This window comes from Pongo abelii, chromosome 7 (assembly GCF_028885655.2).
Source record: "Pongo abelii isolate AG06213 chromosome 7, NHGRI_mPonAbe1-v2.0_pri, whole genome shotgun sequence".
NCBI classification, from domain to species: Eukaryota; Metazoa; Chordata; class Mammalia; order Primates; family Hominidae; genus Pongo; species Pongo abelii.
In genome coordinates this window covers 139199634-139221356 of record NC_071992.2, presented here as the reverse complement: position 1 = coordinate 139221356, position 21723 = coordinate 139199634, and the positions used below count along the sequence as shown (strand labels likewise).

At 41.3% G+C, this 21723-nt stretch overlaps 1 protein-coding gene across 8 annotated transcripts in view; it reads right to left on the bottom strand.

Moving 5' to 3' along the window:
• ZHX2 (zinc fingers and homeoboxes 2) overlaps positions 1 to 21723 on the bottom strand; it is a 194558-nt gene that overhangs the window by 72953 nt on the left and 99882 nt on the right. For 3 of the 8 annotated variants that reach the window (XM_054560949.2, XM_063726320.1, XM_054560952.2), the window contains one exon: positions 4285 to 4400. The gene's annotated coding sequence lies outside the window, so the exon portion shown is untranslated. 8 annotated transcript variants of the gene reach the window in all.

The following is a 21723-nucleotide window of genomic DNA, read 5'->3' as shown; positions in this document are numbered from 1 at the left end:
ATGTCATGCTGTCTCTTTTGGGGCACTTGCCTGACTTTTTCTAATAGATCTAAGCCTCTTGAGGGAGAAGACTCAATCTTACTCATTTTTGTATCCTCAACAGCTTCTGCAGTACCTAGCACAGAGTAAGGCTGTAATACATGTTGGTTCAGTTCAATTCCCCTAGAAGGAGAACCCATTAGTCACCTGATCTGTTCCAGTTACTTTCGGATTACATGAAGACAAACGTGCAAGCTCATCTAAAGTAGGTTTATGCTAGGCTGCAGGCTACTTATTCTGTTTTACTAACTTCATAAAACATTCTTTTTTTTTCACATAGCATAGGACTGGGGCTTCTGAAAAAAAGGCAGAATACCAATTCAAGGGCTACAGCGCTATGAATAATTTCTACTGGAGCATATTTTTCACATCTGGAGACTTAAGTTTTCAAAGTTACTCCAGCTTAGCCTAGTGGTTCTCAATGTTGGGTGATTTTTTTTCCCCCTTACAAGGGATATTTGGCAATGTCTGGAGATATTTTTGATTGTCACAAGCTGGGGGTTGGGATATGAGTGCTACTAGTATCTAGGAGGTGGAGGCCAGGGACACTTCTAAACATCGTACAGTGCAAGGATAATCTATCATGACAAAGAACTAACCGGCCCCAAATGTCAGTAATGTTGAGGTTGAGAGATCTGGATTGGCCAAGCAGCCCCCAGATCTGCACGTACAAGTGGTTTTAAAGAGGAAGCATTGCCCAACAATTAAATTAGGTTTTACGAGATTTGATTCCCAGAGAACAAAGATCACCAAGGGAAAAATGAAAGTGAGCATTCTGTGCCAAAGAACCATCTTAGTTTGGGAGCACATTCTGAAACAGTGCTTTGAGAAGTAAGGTCTTAGAACCTCCTCCTAGAAACCCAGCTTGGGAGCTTATTAAAATGCAGATTTCTGGGCCTCCCCTCAAAACCACTGAAGCAGATTCTCTTGGGGAGAGTAGGAGGGATCTGCATTTTTAGGACACCCCCAGGTGATCCAGATGCACACTGACATTTTCTTCCAGAAGTAGGGGAGGTAGGTTGGGTAGTGGTAGACAGACCATATGCATAGTGGTTTTTAAAAAGTTAACTAAAAATTCTCACATTCTAGCATGATTTCTTCAACTTCCATCATTTATACAGCACCATTATGAGTTGCGCTCTAGACAAATACCATGTGTATTACTCTCTGCTTAATAATTTAAAAAAATCAAATCACTTTGTAAATTCTAACATATTTCTAAGCAACAATACCCAATAAATCATAGTTGTATTTATTAGGTATCAGCTAATTATATTTCTTCTTCATACTCCTGAGAATATATTACCATGAGAATAAAAAGTATCTGCCCATGCCACACAAAATTGACATGCAACACATGGGAAGCAGTATATTATGGCAAAGCAACTGCAGTGTGCCAGGAGAGTGCTACTAAGGGTAAGTGCAAGTTCTGTAAGGCAGACATACATGGCTCTGCATTTGAACCTCAGAGCTTCTGTTCAGGAATGGATGGCAATCCTGCTGCTTCCTGGAGGAGGAATAATATAGTTAGCAAATGCTCACATGCTTGAGCATACTCAGTGGTACCATGTGACCTCATTGACAGCCCCACCAACTCCCATTTATGAACTTTGGGATTACATCTAGCACCAGGACAAAATTAAGGGCCAATGTATATTGAATGTCACTGAGCCTCAGATATCAGAACCCATGTGTGAGAAGCAGAAATCACTGCAACTAGAAACTGGTTTCCATTTGCTATGGTTTAGATATTTGACCCCTCCAAATCTCATGTTGAAATCTGATCCCTGGAGCTGGAGGAGGGGCTTAGGGGGAGGTGTTTGGGTCATGGGGGCAGATCTTTCATAAACAGATTAATGTCCTCCCTCGTGGGTGAGTCTCACCCTATTAATTCTCAAAAAGCTGGTTGTTAAACAGAACCTGGCATCTCCCTGCCTCTCTTGCTTTCTCCCTTGCCATGTGATCTCTGCCCACATGAGTCTTCCCTTGGCCTTCGCCATGAGTGTAAGTAGCCTGAGGTCCTCACCAGAAGCAGATGCTGGCACCACGCTTCTTGTACAGCCTGCAGAACTGTGAGCAAATAAACCTCTTTTCTTTATAAATTACCTAACCTCAGATATTCCTTTACAGCAACACAAAATGGACTAAGCCATCCTTATCATCCTCCTGTTCCCAGGGCGCCCTGTATAGGTTGGGGATGGGGAGTATTAATAGAGGGAGAAGCGTGATACAATGAAAGCTACAAAAAAATTAATGCCTCTGCTAAAAATCAGGATAAATGTGAGCAGTTCATCTTTCCATTTACATCCTTTCCCAAAATGCCTAAACTCAACATAATGTGAGTTTTAACTGGGCTCTGCACACAGCCCACCTTGCTACAAACCCAGTGAGGAAAGCAGTAGCATGAGATTATGAGCATGCTTGTATTAGCTAACACCACTTTATTTTTGGCTTTTCCCTCCAATTTGCATTGAGCTGCCTGCATAATTTCCACCTCAGGTGAAACCTCTCTGTATTAGTTGTTTCCTACTTGAAATACATTGATTTTCCATGTAAGACAGGAGATCAGCAAGTGGGATGTGAGGTGTGACTGTGGAATTGGGTTAGGAGGAGGGTAAGACACAATACCCTTAGACTCAGGTAAGACAAATGCAGCAAAAAACTCATGATGGCATTTCTCTTTGGGGTAAAGATCTGGGAAAGGGGGTGTTTTGAGTGTAGCCATAAATGGATACACCTTTTTCTATTGCCTCAAAGGGCTTGTTATTTAAAACATTTCTCTTTTTGTGCAATTGTAAATCAATCCCGTTTGGCTCCAACTGAAAAGATAATATGAGGTCTGAGCTTCGACCACTAATATGCATTTACTGAGCACCTACTATGAGCCACGCAGGCTCTGTAATGAGAACAAAGCCCGGCTCTGACTGAGTAGGAGTGGGGAAGAAAGGCAGATAAAATACATGTCTGGGAGAGGAAATGTTCCTAGTGCTGTGAAGAAAAATTAAGTGGGAGAGCTAGAGAGGGTGTAAGAGGATCTTTGTAGGAGTTACAGGGGGTTGTAGCTCTGAGGAGGGAGATTAGAAAAAAAACAGAAAATGCATTCCAGCCCTCAGGAAACTTGGAATTTCACAAGTACCTGTATGAGGACTTGGATTTACAGTGTCCAGCTCAGTGCCTTGGGCCAGGAGAGATTTAATACACATTTGCTGCATAGGTGTTCCATGGCTGTTGACTGAATCCCTAACCCTAGACACCAGGACTTCTAAAAATTGTGAGAAGCTCCAGTGAGTGAGTATTGGGCAAGTCTGTGTAAAACCACTGCTACAACCAGAAGAACAAGGCCGGGAGTGCGTTCTGCTGAATAAGAGCAGGAGCCCAAAGGTGAAGTGGGGAAGGGCAGACTTGGGGGCTGGCCTGCCTGGCATGCACCCCAGCACGCCACTCTCCAGCAGAGTGACCTCAGCAACTGGCTTAGCCTCTCTGCACCTCAGTTTCCCTATCTATTAAATGGTTATGATAATGGGATCTATCTCAGAAGATTATTGTGAAGCTTTAATGAGTTAACACAGGTAAGTGCTTAGAGCAATGCTGGTCACAAAGAGTGCTTAATAAGTAGCAGCTGCTAGTGTTTTTCTGTGGCCGAGACATAGTAGGATCACTAGCTCCTATTTGGACTTGAAGCAAAATAATCCTACAATGTGGAGCTTGTGATGGATGAGGGGGAGACGGGAAGACAATTAGAAGTGGGGGAACTAGGTTTAGTTATGTCTCTGACTTTGCAAATTCAGGCCTGCAAACTTCACTCCTTTTTTTCATCTCTTTAAACAAAGTTGAATATGTACCTATTAAGTGGTTGTTGGATCCTTTTCTGAAAATGGATAGTTAATGATACCACCACTATCAGGATGAACAGCAATTTCCCACTGATGAATTGCACCACCACCACCTCTACCACCATCATCACCATCAACTTTCCCTGAGGCTTTTTCTACCTTTCCTCATCCCCAATTTCTTTCTGGTGATTTAACAAAATGACAAGAGCTTTGGAAAAAAGAAGACCCCACTCAATAGCTTCATAGCTGTGTGACCTTGGGCAAGTCACTTCACCTCTATGAGGTTAAGTTTCCTCATCTGTAAGATGGGTTTTTTGTAAAAACTACAAGGCACCTAGGCAAGGATTGTCACATGTGTGGAGATCTGAATAAATGGCTTATTTTCACGGTGTGGACAAATCAGTCAGCATACCTTGCTGGTTTCCGTTTTAATGTCCTGAAGTGTTTCATTCACTTGAACGGAGCGGACCACCATGATTTCTCTTCATGAATTTTGGTTTCCCAGTTGAACAACACTGCTTGAGGCCTCTAAGTCAAAAATATGGGCTTTCAGTGATCTAGGCCACCACATCTGGCAAGAAGAACAAAGCTGTCCTGACATGCCGGGTGGGGATTTGTCCCCGTGTGACCCTCTTAGCTCCACTTCCAACCATTTAGTTATCCAGAGAGTTGACTGGGCATGAGGCAAGAGGCATTGCCATGAACCAGCTTAAGGAAATAGAAACTCTCATTCTTTTTTTTTTGTCAGGAAAACATGAAAAATCACATCATATGTGAGGCAATACTCTGGGATGCTAACCTAGCCTTTAGTGTTTAGTGTTCGTGTTTCCTTTGATAATCTACTTCAGTAAATGGAAACTAAATTGCTCCATTAAATTTCTAAACACTACATTAAGAAAATAAACAGACAAAACAAAAACCTCTCAGTCTGCAAGCGATAAATCCAAAACCAAACAGTGGGACACAATGTTCTCCAGAAACAATTAGACTTGACTTTCATACCAAAAAAAATGTAATCATCAGTGATGTCTTAGAATTGTAGGGTTTTGAATGAAACTTAAGAATGAAACTATGGTGCTCAAAAGCACTGACTCATGGTGGTTACTGTTATCCCCCAAAGATCACTTCATTCTGGTAACCCTATGAGGTAAGTACTATTTTTCTTTGCATTTAATAGGTGACAAAACTGAGGCACAGTGAGGTTAGTAACATAACTAGTAAGTGAGACACTGGAATTTTAACATGGTTCATAGCTACCATGCTGTTTTGCCTCTCATGATCTGGAAGTGACTCCAGTGCTCAGTGCCAGGGGAAGCCCAGGCTTCTATTTGAGCAGGTTCCCAAGACACCAAGGGTCTATCAAGTTGCCAAGGAAAAACTCATTCAGGCTCAGGACATCAGTTTCTAAAGTGCATTCCCATACCCTAGGTATCTGGAAATCCATCATAACCTTAAGTATTAATAGTATATTTATCCCCATTTCACAGTCACAGGAACTAAGGCTGTTGAAAGTTAAACAACTTTTCCGAGTTTGGACACATCATTTACATTTCTCATCTAATTCCCAGACACTGTTCTTTCCCTGATGACATATATCCAAGTTTAAGCACAACCAAGCAAGGGCTGAGAAAGCTTCAGACATTTACAAAGCTCCCTTCCTACCTAGTACTGGGCTTAGACCAGGAACACAGGGAGGTAGAGGGCAGCAGAGCAGGGACTGGCTTCAGAGCCAGACAGGTGGCTATGTGACTTAATGTGTCTGAACCCTGGTATCCTAGTCTACTGAATGGTGTAACAGCAGCTTCTAGTATGTAAGTTCCTTGTCAGGAGAAAAATTGTTTTGCTCATGGCTGAAGCCTTAGCATGTTGCATCATATTGAGCATGTAATAGATGCTCAATAAATATATTTTTAAGAATAAATGAAAATTACTTCACACTGTTTCTGTAGAGATTTTATAAGATATGGTATACACAATGCATAACATAGAACTGATGCTCAAAAATGCCAGTTACCGCCATCATTGTGTCATAGGCTTTTATGTTCATTATCCTGTTGCATCATCCCAAGAATCCCATGAAATACGTATTGCTTTGCTCGTTTTTCTGCAGGAGCAAACTGGAGAAGAGGGCAGGGAGTAAAATAATTCTTAGAGAAGAGCTCATCCCTTTTAAAAACAATATGCCCTTAAGAAAAAAAAAAAAAAGAGTCCTAGTAAGGAACTATAGGAAGGTCTAGAGTCAGCCCAGGGAGAACAGAAGAGCGATGGGACTTGGGACTTTGGATCTAGACTGTTGGGTCCTTTGGCCTCTTTTAGTCCTCCACCTCTGAGGCATTCCAGCTTCAGGCAGGATGGACTCCCCACCTCTGCATTTGCCATCAGCCCCTCCTGTCAGCAGAGAGCTCCTAGCTGAGACAGAGTGCCCAGCTGCGCTATTATCAACAATAATGGTAATCCTAATGAATTACAGGCTGATGAATCACTGATTGCAAGAAAGAAAAAAATAAGAGTGAGCTGATTGAAACTCTTAATAAAGCTTATTCTTTGGGAAGGGTCTGGGTTGGCAGGTGGGAGGGCTGGGGCTATTAGAATCTAATGGGAGATTTTTTGCATGGTTCTGATGGTCCAATAGCAGAATACGCCTCTCTTCTATGCTTATCTCGGCGAGAGCTTTTTTTTTTTTTCCCCCACACCATATCCAAATTGCCTGGGTCTTAGACTGCAGATGTCTAAAGAGCAAGGATGACATCTACCTTGTTGTCCTGCATCTTAACACAGCATCTAGAATATAACGGGTGTGAAAATATCTGGTCCACTTCCGTGACACCAGGATGCTAGCTAGGTAGCAGTGAGAAGAACAATGAAACAACAAAAAGAGCAGAAAAAAGTGCCACAGGGTGAGAGCACACAGACTTGTTTATGAATTACAATTTCAAAAGGGCTTATAGAAATTGATTGCTAAAACTTCAGCCATGCAAAGCCAATTATGCTGGAAATAATCCTAGTGGTCACACATTCTTCCTGTGCCATACAGTAGCATCTTCTGGCAGCTCATCTGAAGAGAAGCCAGCTTGCCTTAAGCCAGTAACACCCACTTGGTGTTCCTTTCTCAGAAAGTGCATTTCTCCACTGGCAAAAGTGTCACCTAATTTAATTGCAAATGCCCTTGCCCATGCTCACACCTCCCCTGTGATGTGATTACTATTGGCTCTTCAATTTTCTACCACCCGTGTGCCCCCTTTAAAGAAGGGAGAGAGCATGAGGAAAACAAATGTCAACATTAATTGCAATTTAATACAGTTCACTGGAGATGACCCTGGGGAGAGGGATGAGGGAAATCAATTCTGGTGATTGAAAAACAATATGAGAATTACAAGAGGCTACAGCTGAAATCTGGAATAGAGAGAAAAAATGCCTCTCTGAATTTTCTGCCTGGGGGTCAGTCAGACTGTTACTGATTCAATGTACTGTGATTCAAACATTTCTTGAGAACATGCTGTGTGTCAGTCACTATACCAGACACTGAGGGGGACAGAGATGTCCAAGACATAACCTGTGTCCTCATGTGGGCTTCTCTGTGAGTGGGTGAAGGGTGGGGGTCAAGATACTAAGATGGATTTTTTTATTTTTTATTTTTTATTGTACTTTAAGTTTTAGGGTACATGTGCACAACGTACAGGTTTGTTACATATATATACATGTGCCATGTTGGTGTGCTGCACCCATTAACTCGTCATTTAACATTAGGTATATCTCCTAATGCTATCCCTCCCCCCTCCCCCCACTCCTTAACAGGCCCCGGTGTATGATGTTCCCTTTCCTGTGTCCATGTGTTCTCATTGTTCAATTCCCACCCTATGAGTGAGAACATGCGGTGTTTGGTTTTTTTGTCCTTGTGACAGTTTGCTGAGAATGATGGTTTCCAGCTTCATCCATGTCCCTACAAAGGACATGAACTCATAAGATGGATTTTTTAAAATGACAAAGCAGAATCAGAAAAATGGCTAAAGAGAGAGATGAATGGCTACCTTCTTTTCCATGCATGGCATCACCTTATAAAGGATGTGAAAATGTCAGGCAGGGCAGCTGGATCTTTATTTCATGGTTTCATACATAGTGACCTGGCCAGAAGCCCTAGGGAAACTGGGTGATACAGGGTAATTTATTCTAGCACCTTCAAAGGAGAAAAGGCCAGTGTCCTCCCTTCTCAACTGGCATTGCCTTGCACCTACTGCATAACCCCCACAGCCCAAGAATCAGCCTGCCTGGCATCCCCTGCCCCCAGAAGGGCCATGCCACTGTCTCCACAAAAACCTGCAGTCTAGGCCACTGAAGCATTTGTAGGCACTTCTTAACATTGATTACAGCCAAAGAAATCACATGGAGACTACACTGCTGCATCCAACTACCACCAAGGCCAAAGCACCTACTCAACCAATGCTATAGGACACATCTACAGGAAAAAGTTTTTGCCTATGAATATAAAATTGGAAGAGGCAGCTGTCCCACCAGATGCACAGATATCAATATAGGGACACAGAAATAAGAAAAAACAAGGAAACACAACACCTTTAAAGGAAAACAATAATTTTCCAGTAACAGATCTCAAAGAAGAGAAAATCTACAAAATGTCTGAAGAGAAATACAAAATAATGATCTTAAAGAAACTCAGCAAGATACAAAGAATACAGATAGATGATTCAGTGAAATCAGGAAAATAATTCCTGATCTCAATGAAAAAGTCAACAAAGAGATATAAAAAGAGCCAAACAGAAATCTTGGGGCTAAAGGATTCAATGAAGAAAGTAAAAATTACAACTGAGAGCCTCAACAACAGACTAGATCAAGTAGAAAAAAGAATTTCTAAACTTAAAACAGGTCTTTGAAATAACCCAGTCAAACTTTCTGTTTTTTTAAAAAATAAAGAATAAAAAAAGTGTGAAAAAAGCCTACAGGGCCTATAGGATACTATAAAGTGAAATATTCACAGTATAGGGTTCCAGAGGGAGAAGAGATGGAAAATGGCACAGAAAACCCATTTAATGAAATAATAGCTGAAAACTTCTCAGGTCTTAGGAGAGATTTAGACATCCAGATCTAGGAATTTCAAAGGTTCTCTAGTACATTCAGCCTAACAGGTACTTTCAGAGGCACACTATAGTCAAACTGTCAAATGTCAAAGACAATTATAAAAAAGCATCAACTCACATATAAGAGAATTTGCATTAGACTAACACCATATTTTTCAGCCAAAACCTCACAGAGCAGGAGAGAATAAGATTATGTAATCAAAGTGCTGAAAGAAAAAAAACAAACAAAACAAAAACCAACTACTCAAGAATATCATAGCCAGCAAAGCTATCCTTCAGAAATAAAGGAGAAATAAAGTTTTCCCCAGATAAGCAAAAAATGAGGGAAATCATCATCACTAGACTGGCCTTATAAGACATGCTTGGGCTGGGCATGGTGGCTCATGCCTGTAATCCCAGCACTTTGGGAGGCTAAGGCAGGTAGATCATGAGGTCAGAAGTTTGATACCAGTCTGGCCAACATAGTGAAACCCCATCTCTACTAAAAATACAAAAAATTAGCCAAGTGTGGTGGTGTGCACCTGTAATCCCAGCTACTCGGGAGGCTGAGGCAGGAGAATCACATGAACCTGGGAGGCAGAGGTTGCAGTGAGCCAAGATTGTGCCTTTGCACTCCAGCCCAGGTAACAGTACAAGACTCTGTCTCAAAAAAAAAAAAAAAAAAAAAAAAAAAAAAGACATGCTTAATGGAGTCCTACATCTAGAAGCAAAAGGTTGATTAACTACCATGATGAAAACACACAAAAGTATAAAACTCACTGGTAAAGCAGATACACAAATGAGAAAGAGAAAGGAATCAAACGTTAAACTACAAAACCACAAAGATAAACAATAAGAGAGGAAGAAAGGAACAAAGAACTTACAAAACAACAAGAAAACATTTAACAAAATGATGGGAGTCAGACTTCACTTATCAATAATAACCTTGAATGTAAATGAATTAAAATTTCCAATTAAAAAATACACTGGCTTAATGAGTTAAACAGAAGACCCAACTATATGCTGCCTATAAGAAACTCACTTACTTTGTAAAGACACACATAGACAGAAAATAAAGGACTAGAAAAAGATACTCCATGTTCATTGGCCACCAGAGAAATGCAAATCAAAACCACAATGAGATACCATCTCACACCAGTTAGAATGGCGATCATTAAAAAGTCAGGAAACAACAGGTGCTGGAGAGGATGTGGAGAAATAGGAACACTTTTACACTGTTGGTGGGACTGTAAACTAGTTCAACCATTGTGGAAGTCGGTGTGGCAATTCCTCAGGGATCTAGAATTAGAAATACCATTTGACCCAGTCATCCCATTACTGGGTATATACCCAAAGGACTATAAATCATGCTGCTATAAAGACACATGCACACGTATGTTTATTGCGGCACTATTCACAATAGCAAAGACTTGGAACCAACCCAAATGTCCAACAATGATAGACTGGATTAAGAAAATGTGGCACATATACACCATGGAATACTAAGCAGCCATAAAAAATGATGAGTTCATGTCCTTTGTAGGGACATTGATGAAGCTGGAAACCATCATTCTCAGCAAACTATTGCAAGGACAAAAAACCAAACACTGCATGTTCTCACTCATAGGTGGGAATTGAACAATGAGAACACATGGACACAGGAAGGGGAACATCACACACTGGGGCCTGTTGTGGGGTGGGGGGAGGGGGGAGGGATAGCATTAGGAGATAAACCTAATGCTAAATGACAAGTTAATGGGTGCAGCACACCATCATGGCACATGTATACATATGTAACAAACCTGCACATTGTGCACATGTACCCTAAAACTTAAAGTATAATAATAAAAAAAAATAAAGACAAACAGAAAACTAAAAAAAAAAAAAAAAAGATATTCCATGCAAACAGAATCCGAAAGAAGCAGCAGTAGCTATACTTATATTAGATAAAATAGACTTTAAGCCAAAAAGTATAAAAAGAGACAAAGAAGGTCATTATATAGTGATAAAGGGATCAATTCAGCAAAGTGATACAATGATTGTAAATATATATGCACCCAGCACAGGAACACCAGGATATAAAAAGCAAACATTGCTAGACCTAAATGGAGAGAAAGAGACCCCAATATAATAATAGCTGAGGACTGCAACACCACACTGTCAGCATTGGACAGATCATCTAGGCAGAAAATCACCAAGCCAGCATCCTATTTAAACTACGCTAAAGACTAAATAGACCTAGCGGACATTTACAGAACATTTCATCCAAAAGCTGCAGAATACACTTTCTTTTCATTAGCACATGGAACATTCTCCAGGATAGACCATATATTAGGCCACAAAACAAGTCTCAATAAGTTTAAAAATCAAAATCATATCAAGTATGTTCTCACACCACAATGGAATAAAACTAGAAATCAACCACAAAAACTTTGGAAACTGAACAAATACATAGAAATTAAACTACATGTTCCTAAATGACCACTGGTTCAATGAAGAGGTTAAGAAAGAAATTGACACATTTCTTGAGCCAAATGAAAACATAAACACAACATACCAAAACTTATGGGATACAGCAAAAGCAGTACTAGGAGGGAAGTTTACAGCAATAAACACCTACATCTAAAAAGTAGAACAATTTCAAATAAACAATCTAATGATACACCTCAAGGATCTAGAAAATCAAGAATAAATCAAACCCAAAATTAGTAGAAGAGAAGAAATAATAAAGATCAGAGCAGAAATAAACAAAACAGAGATTAGAAAATAATACAAAAGATGAAAAGCTGGCTTTTTGCAAAGGTAAACAAAATCAACAAACCATTAGCTAGACTAACTAAAAGACACTACACACACACACACACACACACACACACACACACACACAAAATCTACCAAGATTGAACCAGGAAGAAATAGAAAACTTGAATAGATCAATAATGAAGATTAAATCAAAAATAAAAAGTCTCCCAACAAAGAAAAGCCTAGGACCAGGTGGTTTCATTGCTGAATTCTACAAAACTGTTAAAGAAGAACTAACACCAATTCTTCTCAAACTAGTCCAAAAAATTAAAGCAGAGAGAATTCTTCTAAACTCATTCTATGAAGCCAGCATTACCCTGATACCAAAACCAGACAAGGATACAACAACAAGAAAACTACAGGCCAATATCCCTGGTGAACATGGATGCAAAAATCCTCAACAAAATACAAGGATATGATTTGCATATGGGAAAGGAGGAAGTAAAATCATCAGTGTTTGAAGATGACATGATCTTATCATATAGAAAATCTAGGTTCCACTAAAAAACTCTTAGAAACGACAAATGAATTTAGTAAAGTTGAAGGATGCAAAATCAACATATACAATAAAAAGTAGTGTTTCTATATACCAATAATGAACTAGCTGAAAAAGAACTCAAGAAAGCAATTCCATTTACAATAGCTACAAGAATAAAATACCTAGGAATAAATTTAACCAAGGATGTGAAAGATCTGTACAATGAAAACGACAGAACACTAATGAAAGAAATTGAAGAAGACATACACAACAAAGGAAAGAGATTTCATATTCACGGATTAGAAGAATTAGTATTGTTAAAATGACCATACTATATAAAGATATCTACAGATTCAATCCAACCTCTTTCAAAATACCAATGACATTCTTCACAGAAATAGAAAAAAATCCTAAAATTCATATGGAATCACAAAAGACCCCATGTAGCAAAAGCAATCCTAAAGCAAAAAGAACAAAACTGGAGATACCACACTACTTGACTTCAAAACATGCCACAAAGCTATAGTAAACAAAACAGTATGGTATGGGCATTACAAAAGACATATAGACCAATGAAACAGAATACAGAACCCAGAAATAAATCCATGTATTTATAGCCAGCTTATTTTTGACAAAGGCACCAAGAACATACATCAGGAAAAGGATAGTCTCTTCAATAAATGGTGCTGGGAAAACTGAATATCCATGCACAGAAGAATGAAACTAGATCCCTATCTCTCACCATATATAAAAATCAACTCAAAGTGGATTTAAGATATAAATGGAAGACCCCAAACTATAAAACTACTAGAAAAAATCAGAGGAGAAATGTTTCAGGATTGGTCTAGCCAAAAAGTTTATGGATAAGACCTCAAAAACACAGACAACAAAAGCAAAAATAGACAAGCAGGATTATGTCAAACTAAAAAGTTTCTGCATAGTGAAGGAAACCATCAGAGTGAAGTGACAGCCTTCAGAATGGGAGAAAATATAGTCCTCTCATGGTATATGCAGGTGATTGATTCCAGGATACCCCCATCCCCCAACCTCCATCACCTATACCAAAATCTGCATATATTTGAGTCCTGCAATCAGTCCTGAGGAACCCACTATATGAAAAGTTGGCTCTTGGAATATGCAGGTTTTGCATCCTATGAATACTGTATTTTCTGTTTTTATTTGGTTGAAAGAAAAATCCGTGAATAGGTAGACCCACACAGTTCAAACCCATGTTGTTCAAGGGTCAACTATGTTTGCAAACTATTCATCCAACAAGGGATTAATATTCAGCATATACAAGAAATTCAACAGCAAAAAATAAAAATCCAATTAAAAAATGGGCAGTTGATCTGAATCAACATTTCACAAAAGAAGATATTCATATGGCCAAGAAGTAGATGGAAAAAATGCTCAACATCATGAATCATTAGGGAAATGCAAATCGAAACCATAATGAGATATCATCTCACCCTAGTTAGAATGGCTATTATCAAAAAGACAAAAAATAACAAATGCTGGTGAGGATGCAGGGAAATGGGAACCCTTGTACACTGTTGGTAGGAATGTAAATTAGTACAGCCTCTATGGAAAATAGTATAGAAGTTCCTCAAAAAGCTAAAAATAGAACTACCATATAATCTAGCAATCCCACTACTGGGTATATATCCAAAGGAAACAAAATCAGTATGTTGAAGAGACACCTGAACTCCCCTGTTTATTGCAACACTATTCACAATAGCTGAGATATGAAATCAAACTAAATGTCCATCAACAGATAAAGAAAAAAATGTGTCTCAAAAATACTATTCAGTCATGAAAAAGAATGAAATCTTGTCATTTGCAGCAACATGGATGAAACTGGGAACATTACGTTAAGTGAAATAAGTCAGACACAGAAAGATAAATACTGCATGTTTTTGTTCATATGTGGGAGCTAATAAAGTTGATCTCATACAAGTAGAGAGTAGAATAGTGGTTACTATAGGTTGGGAAGGGTAGAAAAGAGGGGATAGGGAGAGGCTGGTAAATGGAGACAAAATCATAGCTAGATAGGAGGACTAAGTTCTAGTGTTCTATAGCACTGTAGAGTGATTACCATTAACAATAATTGTTTGTGGCTGGGAGCGGCGGCTCACGCCTATAATCCCAGAACTTCGGGAGGCCGAGGAAGGCAGATTACCTGAGGTCAGGAGTTCGAGACCAGACTGACTAACATGGTGAAACCTTGTCTCTATTAAAAATACAAAAATTAGCCAGACATGGTAGCGTATACCTGTAATCCCAGCTACTCAGGAGACTGAGGCAGAAGAATCGTTTTGAACCCGGGAGGCGGAGGTTACAGTGAGCCGAGATCGCACCACTGCACTCCAGCCTGGGCAACAGGAGCGAAACTCCATCACCAAAAAAACAAAAAAACAAAAAACAAAAAAACCCCAATAATTGTTTGTATATTTTTGAATAGCTAGCAGAGAGGATTTTGAATGTTCCTAACACAAAGAAATGTACGTTTGAAGTGATGAATATGCTAATTACCCTGATTTGATTCTTACATATTGTATACACATATAGAAATATCACTCTGTGCCCCATAAATATGTACAATAATTATGTGTCCATTAAAATAATTTTTAAAAAAGAAAAACAAAAAAAAAAATCAAGAAAAGGGCCGTTTCTGTGTTTGTGGACTCCGAACTCCGCAGGCTCTGCCTGCAGTTTCAGAGGCAGAGGCAGCTCTGTGGATCCCGAGTTGCTTGGCCCCACTGAAGAATGAGATGACTGCTGCCTGGTCCTCTTAGTCCTTTTTAAAAAGGGAATACCCCTGGAGAAGGGGTGGAGAGGGGGCTCCTGCTGTGTGGCTTGGAACCCTCGGAACAACCTGGGGTGAGAGAAGTAATCCAGGACCACCCACGGCAGGAGGCCGGCTGCAGTACAGCTCTTGGACTGGCCAGAGCCCAATGCAAACACTGGTCAGCCTGGGTCACTGCTGCACACTGTCCCCTGATGAGCCCTGGCCGGCTAGCGCGGCAGAGGGTGGCAACACCAACAGGAAGAGACTCAGACATGGGGGTGGGGGGCGGGGTGCGGCGCGAGGGTGGGAGAAGCAAGACAGGGACCACCTGGAAAAATCTTTCTCAGCCCAAGGCCCAGGCCTGCAATTCCAGGCAGCTCCAGGCTACACAGCTCCTTGCCGTTTTCCGGGGGCTCCTTCTGCTACCTCCAGTTTTCCATTTTCTTTTCTTTGCTTTGGTTATTTCTAATTTTTAGCACACCTTTGCAATGAAAAGTAATTGCAAAAACCGCTTTACCTTTGCACCAACATATCTATGTTATGTACATATACACTTGTATATATGTTTTTTCATTTTTGATGTTTCTTTTTTTGAAATGGAGTCTTGCTCTGTCACCCAGGCTGGAGTGCAGTGGCGCAATCTCGGCTCGCTGCAACCTCTGCCTCCCAGGTTCAAGCTATTCTCTTGCCTCAGCCTCCCAAGTAGCTGGGATTACAGGCGCCTGCCACCACGCCCGGCTACTTTTTTTTTTGTATTTTTTGAAGGACGGGGTTTTACCATGTTGGCCAGGCTGGTCTTGAACTCCTGACGTGAAGTGATCCACCCACCTCGGCCTCCCAAAGCGCTGAGATTACAGGCGTGAGCCACCGCGCCCGGCTGAAGTTTACTTCTTTTCACCCACACTCATGAATCACCACTCCATCTCCATCTGTGTCACACACTCACACATGCTCACACCCGCACACTCCCACTCATGCACTTCACACCCACTTCCACACTCCTAACTCACTCATGTACACACACACACACACACACACAGTGGCAGAGCACAGTGTCAGGTACATAAGCCCTGCAGTCAATTAGATCTGATTCAAATTCTGCCTCTGATGCTCTGTGATCCTGGGCACATGACTTAACCTATCTGAGCCTCCATTTCCTTGTCTTATAAAATAGATACTAATAGGGCCTTGCTTGTAAGGCAGTGGTGTGGACCAAATACAAAAGGCTCCAATATTTGTCTGCTTGGACCTGAGGAAGTGCTTATTAGGGAAGAGCTGTTCCTTCCTCTTAGTTCTTCTGTTATATCCTCTCCAACAATAATTTCTATTATGTGTTTGTCTCTTTGGAAGTACTCAGTTAAGTGTTCGCTATTATGATTACAATAATTTTGTTAATTCTGTTATATCACATTGCTTAACTTTAAACAAAAATTAATACACTTTGATTTTTGGAGTGGTTTTAGGTCTACAGAAAAAAATAGACAGGAATTACAGAGGGGTTCCATATAATTCCTCTCCCCTTCTTTTCCTGGTTTCCTTTATTATGAATATCTGGCATGGTGGGGTACGTTTGTTACAAGTGATGAACCAATATGAATACATTATTATTAACTTAAGTCCATGGTTTACATGAGCGTTCACCCCTGTGCTGTCCAGTTCTACGGGTTTTAACAGATGCATAGTGTCCTGTATCTACCATGACAGTATCACATAGAACAGTTTCACTGCCCTAAAAATCTTTTGTGCTCTGTCTATTCATACCTCCCCCTGAACTCCTGGCAACACTGATCTTTTCACTGTCTGCATATTTTTGCCTGTGCCAGAATGTTATATATTTAGAATCATACAGTATCTAGCCTTTTTAGATTGGCTTCTTTCACTTAGCAATATGCATTGAAGGTTTCTCCGTGTCTTTTCTTGGCTTGATAGCTCATTTCTTTTTATGGCTGAATAACACCCCACTGGATGGATGTATCACAGTTTGTTTATCCATTCACCTACTGAAGGGCATTCTGGTTGTTTCTAATTTTTAGTACATATTACCTAACTTGTATTGGCATTTTGGTATAATTTTCTCTTTTTTTTCCCTGAATTGGCAGCCTTTCCAAAACCCTGACCCAAATATATGTGTACTCAATTCTTTATGAATGCCTCCCAAACATATAGAGGAAGAAAGGTCTGGATCAGGCATAGACACTAGCAGAGCCCACTAGGCCACACAGCCAGGGCTATAGACTATGGGCTTTTGCAGCAGGCTTCAAAAGAATTACCTATTCCTCCAATGTTGAATGTTTATGATATTCTCAAGGGTCTCTCAACCTTGGCAGAACTGATATTTTGGGCCAGATAACTCTTAGATGGGGGGTCTGTCTTGTGTGGTGTAGAAGGCTTAGTGCATGCTAAAATCCTTCACCCACTAGATGCCAGTAGCAACGCTGCCTCAAATTGTGACAAAAAAAGATGTCTCTAGACGTTGCCCAATGTCCCCTTGGAAGTAAAATTGATCCCTCACTGTCACCCAACCCACTACTGAGAACTACTGTGAAATATTTTGTTATTGTCAGTGCTGTTATGATGAGAACTTTCCATGCCACCCAAAAACTCCAACAAAACTCCTACGCTCTAGGAGAGGGCCTTTTCTTTACAAGGCAGAGTGAAGGTGTCCACCATCCCCGATGGCTCCCCGCATTTCACTCTTGCTGGATGTGTTTGTTTTGATCACAACCAAATGCTGATGCATGCAGACTGGCCTCTGGCTTGTCCCTCACAAGATGACAAATCCAACATCTTGATGAGTTTAAGCTTTCACTGACTTGCCAAAGATCATTCTGCTAGCTGAGGTCAGGCCTGTCTCCTGACTGCAATCCAGTGACTTTTCCATGAGCCAGAAAGGTCTCGCCAGTGAAGTTCTGACAGGCCACAATTGGCTCTTCCAGTCGACCTGGTTTAGCCATCAGCAGCTCCTGTTGGCTCTTCCTGAAAAATATATCCTGGATCTGACTGTGTCTCACCAGCCCTGCTTGTCTAATCCTGGTCCAAGCCATCATCACCCCTTCCCTGGCCTTCTGCTTTGACCTTAGTTCTCCAACAATCCATCTTTTTACACTGACCCAGCACAATATCTAAAAAATGTAAATCAGATCACGTCACTCCCTGGCTCCAATGGCTTCCCATTTTTTTGAAATTCCAAAGCCCCACAGGTGAGTTCTGTGGTGTTGTTACCATCTTGTTTATGGCGCTTGCCTCCATCTTCTGAAGGGGTGTCCTTAAGTAGAATTCTGAAGGACTGGAAGCTGGATGTGTAAGGCTCCTGAAAAGGCAGGTCTGGATCGGGCGCACATGCTCCCACAGGTCTGCTTGGCCCACTGCACCCTGCATTTCCACCACATGTTCCTGATTCTACCAGTTTCCTCCATCACCCCTTCTCCTCGGTGAAGACCAGGCTTCCATGGCCAGCGGACGCCCACGATACATGCGGGAGCTGCTGCAGCTTCTGCACTCAGGTTCTACCTGACTGACCCAAGAGCTCTGGCTCCTGAATGTGAAGGTAAGGTAGTGCTGGTGGGGGGATCTGTGACCCCAGCAAGAGGCACAAAACAGAAGAGCTGACAAATTCCTCCCTCTTTCCGCCCCAATGGACTTTCTTCTGAGACACAGCACTGTCAGTTCTGCTGTAATCCTTGAAAAATCTGTTCCAATGTGACTGAAAAATCAGAAAACAAGTTGAATATACCATGAATCTTGCATTTGCTTGTGCCCAACTTTATCAGTGAGAAACAGTAGGTGAGCACAGAAAACTTTATCCGACTGAACGGAGCCATACAGGAAAACAGTCATGCCCCATATAACAGCACTTCAGTCAATGACAGACCACGTGTACTGTGGTGGTCACCTACAATTAGGATACTGTGTTTTGACTGTACTTTAAAAATATTTAGATATGTTTAGACACACAAATAGTTATCATTGTGTTACAGTTGCCTGCAGTGTTTAGTACAGTAACATGCTGTACAGGTCTATAGCCTAGGAGCAATAGGACCTACCACCCAGCCTAGGTGTGTAGTTGGCTATACCATCTAGGTTTGTGTGAGTTCACTCTATGATGTTCACAAATGACAAAATGGCCTAATAATACATTTCTTAGAGTGTATTCCCATCATTATGTGGCACATGACTACACACAAAATACACACATGCATTTATCTCAAATGTCTGCCAGCTACCTCAATTTACGTCATGCATTAAGAGCCAAACCCGTCCACACCTGGTGTTACAACTTTCATCTGATTTCAACTACTTTCCACAACTTTACAGAAACTCACAAGGTGAAACTCTTCTGACATTTGGTTCCACCAACAAACGGGTCTTTCTTTCTGCAAGGTAAAGTACCACATTTACTGTACTATTTGTGTATTTCTAAACCATATGTGACACGTAAAACTATGCTACTGCTTTTATTATCTCTTTTTTTTTTCCAGTATTGTGTCCCTAACAACATTTTCCCCATAAGCCCTGTGATTTGTCAAGTGCAATTCTGCATAGTGTGGTGGTTTGGGGGAACACATATGTTGCATTATGGTATAAGTATGTTCCATATTGCCACTCCAAAGAATCCCATGTGTCAGAGCAACTGGCTAGAGTTTCTCAAGAAGTGATGGGTCAGCTCAGTAACGCATTTGCAGCCTTTGTTTTCTCTCTCTTGCTTCCCTTCTCCCTTACTCTTGCTGCTGTCTGGGATTACACATTCTTCCGCCCACCTCCATCTCCTCCACCCCATCAGGTGTTATGAGTGTGGCGTCAGCCTCTGTTTTCCAGGGAACCCGGGCTCAGGTCGAGCATTGCACACATAGGGAACAGCAAATGCAAAACCATAAGGTGGAACCAGGCTTGGTGTATCTGAAGAACAAGAGAAAGCCTGCATGGTTGCTGCACGGCAGATGAGGGGATGTGGGAAGAAACGAGGGTGGGGAGGAAGGGAAGGGCAAGATCTTGGGGGGTTTGGATAGCCAGAGAAAACAGTCTGGACATCAGGCCAAGTGCAATGAGAAGCTCTCAGGTGGTTACAATCCCTGGGAGTGATGTGATTTTTTTTGTTGTTTGTTTTTTGGGGACAGAGTCTCACTCTGCCACCCAGGCTGGAGTATAGTGGTGCCATCTCAGCTCACTGCAACCTCCACCTCTCAGGTTTAAGCGATTCTCCTACCGCAGCCTCCTGAGTAGCTGGGATTACAGGTGTGTGCCATCACAGCCGGGTAATTTTTGTATTTTTAGTAGAGATGGGGTTTCATCATGTTGGCTAGGCTGGTCTCGAACTCCTGGCCTCAAGTGATCCTCCTGCCTCAGCCTCCCAAAGTGCTGGGATTACAGGCATGAGCCACTGTGCCCAGCCTCTTGGTTTGTATTTTTAAAAGATAACCCTGGCTGGGGTGTGATGGAAAGATTGCAAGCAGCAAGGCTGGGAGTGAGCAGACCACTCAGGTGGGGTGGCTGAGGAGTGCTCAGGAAGTGGTCAGCACTGCTGTTGTTTCTGGGAATTTGGGAGGGAAGGGAGAAAGTCTAGGGGACCCAAAGTCCCATTCTGTATATTTCATTATTGTCCAATTTGGGGTGGGTCATGATTCTTTAGAGAGAGGAAGAAAAAACTTGCAAAAAATTCATGAAGATTCTTGAGAGTAGAGGCAAAGAACCACATTCATGGTGGTTGCAGAAGGGCAAAGCTTATCTACTGGCTTGGGAAATAAGAGAGCTGTCTCTCTCTCTGTGTGTGTGTGTGTTTGAAGAACAATGCAAGTAGAGGCTATTGTTTCCATTCAGGAACAACAACCACAACATGATAAACTGCAGTGCAAAGCTTGCCTAAGTTTGAAATGTGGCCAAAAAAAGGGGGGAGATTAATCACACAGGGAGGGCTGGTATCTCAGGGGCAGATTAAGACAAGGAGCTGGCAATTTTGAGTCTGATTAGAAACTCCTAAAATCAGAACTTCCAGTTAGGGACTATATTTAAAGCAGCCCTCTTTTTCGAGGGGTGGGGGGACATGGGAGCAGGGAGAGAGGTTGATTTAAGTTAATTAAACCTAGTGCTTAATTAAGTGTTCTTGGAAACAAACTGTATCCTTCTTCCATGGTTAATGCAAATCTGGGTGCACAGTGCCACTAAATTTGCCGGTTGAAAGTTTTAAGGAAATGGGGGTTTCCAAATGAATGCAGGTACTTTTGGATAGTGAGAGTCATGCAGTGGCTTGATTAAGGGATGGAACAGAAGCCCCTTCTCAGAAAATCAAGTAGCCTGGAAAAGCAGAAAGGGTATGGATCTTGGAATCAGGGAAGCTGGCTTCTAGTCCCTATACAGTCTGTCACCTGCAGGGTGGCCTTGGGCAAGTCATCTATTCCAACGGACCCGTAAATGTTTTCATCATGAGATGAAACATGGGGGTGGTTTCACCCCCATGCCCCAAACTACATTTATCAAATTCTACTTCATTTCTACATATGATTAAAATGCACACATTAATGTTAAATAGGTAATATTTACCAAACGGTTCCTATGTTTATTCCAGATATTGTTCTAAGTGCAACAATATGGATTAACTCATTTAATTCTCAAAACAGCTCTAAGAGGTAAATACAATTATCCCCATTTTACAGAGGATAAAATAGAGGCGCAGAGAAGTCAATAACTTGGCCCAAAGTCTCACAGATGGTAAATCGTGGG